This window comes from Lolium rigidum, chromosome 1, assembly GCF_022539505.1.
Source record: "Lolium rigidum isolate FL_2022 chromosome 1, APGP_CSIRO_Lrig_0.1, whole genome shotgun sequence".
Lineage (NCBI taxonomy): Eukaryota > Viridiplantae > Streptophyta > Magnoliopsida > Poales > Poaceae > Lolium > Lolium rigidum.
The window spans coordinates 22,094,789-22,100,518 of NC_061508.1; positions in this window are offsets into that span (position 1 = coordinate 22,094,789).

The window sequence follows — 5,730 nt, forward strand, 5'->3', positions numbered from 1 at the left end:
GGGATCAAAAGAAAAAGGAAATAGCCAAAAATCGTAGGGTGAAAAAAACAAAGAAAATGAACTTTTATAGTACATAGAGGATGACATGCGGGTCCCAGTTAGCAGCAGGTTCCTCAACGTTTCAAACGTGGCATGAGATCGAAAGAAAAAGGCAAGTGACCAAATATGAGGAGCCAAAAATAATTCAAGAAAAGAAAGTTTTATAGTACATAGAGGATGACATGCGGGCAGGGCCGGCTCTATCTTTCGAGTGGCCCTTGGGCGAGATGACGAAAGAGGCCCCTACGACTAATAAGTATGTACAAATATAAATGTACGTATAGATATATATGTATCTACTTTTACTAATAAAATATTAAAAATTAACATTCAACGATATACTCATAGTCCGAGACTTTAAATAATTGTTAACCACTAAGCAATGTCATATAACTATAGGAAGACAAAAGGAGTAGCAAAATACCTATTTAAAGCACATCTTTGTGATTCAATAAGTTTATTCGCTCTTTTTTCATTCCTTTTTGTGGCACAAGATTTATGTTTCCGTTTCGACATTGTCATACCTAATCATGAAGAAATTAAATACAGCTCTCACAATGTTTGCGTGTATGACAAGAAGTCAGGATCACACACAATTCCTTTCCGGTAAGAAAAAAAGGCGGAGTAGCTACAGAGTAGCAGAATTAGCGAATTACCTAAGTAGTCAAGCAGTCGATTGAAAAGAAGGCGGTGCTGGCGATCTGCAGCAGCGTAGCTGCAGCCCTGCAGGGCGCTGGCGATCTGGCCAGTCCTGGGCGAGGCAGAGCGGAGCGAGCAGGCCTGGGAGCGAGACACGATCGATGGATCGAGAGGCGTGAGACGTAGAGGCGATAAGTTTAGGATGGAATAGCAACAGGCGAGGCAGAGGCCGAGCGACAGAGCGAGAGGTGATCGGTTCGGTCGCTTATTTCGGTGTCGTTTCGTCTGTTCCCCTCCTTGACTCTTTTCTTTCCGGCCCGTTCCCACCTAGGCCTTTGCCCTTTGGCCTTTTTCCACATTTCTTTTCCAGCAGAAAAGGTATAGAAGAGAGATGTGATGATGGGCCCCTACCAGGCGGTGGCCCATGGGCGTTGCCCATGGTCGCCTAGGGCCAGAGCCGGGCCTACATGCGGGTCCCATGATCCTGCAGGTTCCTCAACGTTTCAAACGTGGCATGAGATCGAAAGAAAAAGGCAAGTGACCAAATATCAGGAGCCAAAAATAATTCAAGAAAAGAAACTTGATTATACATAGAGGATGACATGCGGGTCCCATTTAGCAGGCAGCGGTATCACCGTTTGAGAGGCCGCACGGATCGAAAGAAAAAGGCAAGTGACCAAATATCGTGAGCCAAAAAAATCCAAGAAAAGAAATTTTATTGTACGTAGAGGATGACATGCGGGTCCCATTTTGCAACGAGCGGTCTCAACGTTTCCAAGGCGTACAGTAACCAAAAGAAAAATGAAGTAGCCGTAAATCGTGGGGTGAAAAAAATCCAAGAAGAAAGATTTCAATTGGGCTGCATCTGGACATCTGGGCCTTCGAACTATCCTGCTTGGCCTTTTGACTCGTACAATTTCAGCCCACTCCAAAACAGGAAAGTTCCGAATTTTCTAAAAAAAAAGGAAAGTCCTATGCTTCGCAAAGACAAAAAAACAAGGAGATTCAACATATAAGTTTGTTTATGTAAAAATAAAGATTTAATTATCCGTTTGAAATAGCTCAGAGCGCAATACACTGTTTATTGTCTGCAAAATAATCAAGATATCATATGTTTCTTGTACGGGGAGGCTGACATCGAGGACCCATGAGCCAGCAGTGTCGTCAACGTTTTAAAGGCGGCAGGGGATGGAAAGAAAAAATAAACGAAAAATATGTTGGTACAAAATCCAAGAAAAGAAACATTTTCGTTCTAAGAGGATGACATGCGGGACCCATGAGGCAAAGCAGCATCCTCGCCGTTTATTGTTCATAGAGGCTGACATGTGGGACCCGTGAGCCAGCAGCGTCCTCAACGTTTTAAAGGCGGCAAGAGATCGAAAGAAAAATTAGCCGAAAATCATTTGGTAAACAAAATCCAAGAAAAAAAAACATTTACCGTTTTAAGAGGATGACATGCGGGACCCATGAGGCAGCAGCATCCTCAACGATTCCAAGGCGGCAGGGGATCAAAGGAAAAAAAGGAAATATCCCGAAATTAATTAGGGGTTCAAAATAAATCCATCAAAGGAAACTTTTATTATTCACAGAGGATGACATGTGGGACCGACCTGCCAACAGCGTCCTCATCGTTTCAAAGGGGGCAAGAGATCAAAAGAAAAAGGCAAATAGCCAGAAATTAGGGGTCAAAAATAACTCCAAGAAAGGAAACTTTTATTGTTCGTAGAGGATGACATGCGGGACCCATGAGCCAAGCAGCTTACTCAACATTTCAAAGGCGGCATGAGATCGAAAGAAAAAGGCAAGTGACAAAATATCAGGAGCCAAAGATAATCCATGAAAAAAAACTTTATTGTACATAGAGGATGACATGCGGGTCCCAATTAGCAAGCAGCGGTCTCAACGTTTCAAATGCGGCTTGAGATCAAAAGAAAAAGAAAGTTGATTGTACATAGAGGATGACATGCGGGTCCCATGAGTCAGCAGACTTACTCAACGTTTCCAAGGCGGCGAGGGATCAAAAGGAAAAGGAAATAGCCAAAAATCAGAGGGTGAAAAAAAACCCAAGAAAATAAACTTTTATAGCACATAGAGGATGACATGCGGGTCCCATGAGCCAGCAGGTTCCTCAACGTTTCAAACGTGGCAGGAGATCGAAAGAAAAATGCAAGTGACCAAATATCAGGAGCCAAAAATAATTCAAGAAAAGAAACTTGATTGTACATAGAGGATGACATGCGGGTCCCATTTAGCAGCAGCGGTATCACCGTTTGAGAAGCGGCGTGGGATCGAAAGAAAAAGGCAAGTGACCAAATATGAGGTGCCAAAAAAAATCCAAGAAAAGAAAGTTTTATAGTACATAGAGGATGACATGCGGGTCCCATGAGCCTGCAGGGTCCTCAACGTGGCATGAGATCGAAAGAAAAATGCAAGTGACCAAATATCAGGAGCCAAAAATAATTCAAGAAAAGAAACTTGATTGTACATAGAGGATGACATGCGGGCCCCATTTAGCAGCAGCGGTATCACCGTTTGAGAGGCTGCACGGGATCGAAAGAAAAAGGCAAGTGACCAAATATGAGGTTCCAAAAAAAATCCAAGAAAAGAAAGTTTTATAGTACATAGAGGATGACATGCGGGTCCCATTTAGCAGCAGCGGTATCACCATTTGAGAGGCGGCAGGGGATCGAAAGAAAAAGGTAAGTGACCAAATATGAGGTGCCAAAAAAATCCAAGAAAAGAAAGTTTTATAGTACATAGAGGATGACATGCGGGTCCCATTTAGCAGCAGCGGTATCACCATTTGAGAGGCGGCAGGGGATCCAAAGAAAAAGGCAAGTGACCAAATTTGAGGTGCCAAAAAAAAATCCAAGAAAAGAAAGTTGATTGCTCATAGAGGATGACATGCGGGTCCCAATTAGCAGCAGCGGTGTCAACGTTTCCAAGGCGGCAAGGGATCAAAAGAAAAAGGAAGTAGCCAGAAATCAGGGTGTCAAAAAAATCCATGAATAGAAAGAATTTTGGTTCATAGAGGATGACATGCGGGACCCATGATCCCGCATCGTAAACGGCTCGATCGGAGAGCGTTGAACGAGATGGCGCGATCGAGAAAAAAAACAATGCCGCAGAGGCTGCCATCCGGGCCCTACATCCCTCGGCGGTGCGGATTTGCGTTGACTCGGCCGGCGAACCCGAGAATTCGAGATGCACCACGTCCCGGGCCACCATACGCAACGTTGTGGCCGGTTTCGTCGAGCTAGGTGGCCTCAAAAACGAGAAAAAAACGTTTTGACATGCACAACGGACAGACCCAAAATCGTCGGCCATGGTACACCAGCAACCACGGCGCGACTTCAACTTCGTCGGCCATGGCAACTTTTCTTGTAGTGACGGCTATGGTAATTCTTATGGGAATTCTTACAAAAATAATAGGAATACACCCCCTGGACTTGAAGCCATGCTTAAAGAATTTATTAGTACACAAACTGCTTTTAACAAATCTGTTGAAGAAAAGCTTGGGAAAATTGATATACTTGCTTCTAAAGTCGATAGTCTTGCTGCTGATGTCGATCTTTTGAAATCGAAAGTTATGCCTAATAAAAATAATAATAATAATATTGTTACTACAGCAAATACCATCCAAGTTAGAATTAATGAGAATATAAGATTGATGGCCGAATTGCGAGCTAGGTGGGAAAAAGAAGAAAATGCTAAAGAAGATAATATAGCTAAAGTTTGGACTATTACCACCACTAGTAATGCTAATGCTCCACATGTTGCTGCACCTCCTACTGTTAATGGTAAAATAATTGGTGTTGGCAATGTTTCCACTTCTAATGCAAAGCGTGAAAAACCGCCTCGAAACCGCTAAAACCGCTGAAACCGCTCGTGATAAAACTGCTGAAATTTTTTCGAACATTGGGGACAATGATCCCATTGCTTTAGATTATAATGGTTTAGATTTTGATGATTGCCACATCTCTGAAGTTATAAAGTTATTACAAAAACTTGCTAAGAGTCCTAATGCTAGTGCTATAAATTTGGCTTTCACGAAACATATTACAAATGCTCTCATAAAAGCCAGAGAAGAAAAATTAAATCTCGAAGCTTCTATTCCTAGGAAGCTAGAGGATGGTTGGGAGCCCATCATTAAGATGAAGGTCAATGACTTTGATTGTAATTCTTTATGTGATCTTGGTGCATGTATTTCCGTTATGCCTAAGAAAATCTATAATATGCTTGACTTGCCACTATTGAAAAATTGTTATTTGGATGTTAATCTTGCTGATAATTCTACAAAGAAACCTTTGGGGGTGTTGATAATGTTCGCATTACCGTTAACAATAACCTTGTCCCCGTTGATTTTGTTGTCTTGGATATTGAATGCAATGCATCTTGTCCCATTATATTGGGAAGACCTTTTCTTCGAACTGTTGGTGCTATCATTCATATGAAGGAAGGTAATATTAAATATCAATTTCCTCTCAAGAAAGGTATGGAACACTTCCCTAGAAAGAGAATGAAATTACCTTTTGATTCTATTATTAGAACAAATTATGATGTTGACCTCGTCTCTTGATAACACTTGATATACACTTTCTGCGCCTAGCTGAAAGGCGTTAAAGAAAAGCGCTTATGGAAGACAACCCATGATTTTACTACTGCACTTTTATTTTATATTTGAGTCTTGGAAGTTGTTACTACTTTAGCAACCTCTCCTTATCTTATTTTGTTGCATTGTTGTGCCAAGTAAAGTCTTTGATAGTAAGGTTCATACTAGATTTGGATTATCGCGCGTAAACAGATTTCTTTGCTGTCACGAATCTGGGCCTAATTCTCTGTAGGTAACTCAGAAAATTATGCCAATTTACGTGAGTGATCCTCATATATGTACGCAACTTTCATTCAATGTGAGAATTTTCATTTGAGCAAGTCTGGTGCCTCTTAGAAATTCATCTTTACGGACTGTTCTGTTTTGACAGATTCTGCCTTTTATTTCGCATTGCCTGTTTTGCTATGCTTGATAGATTTTTCGATTCCATTAACTTTCAG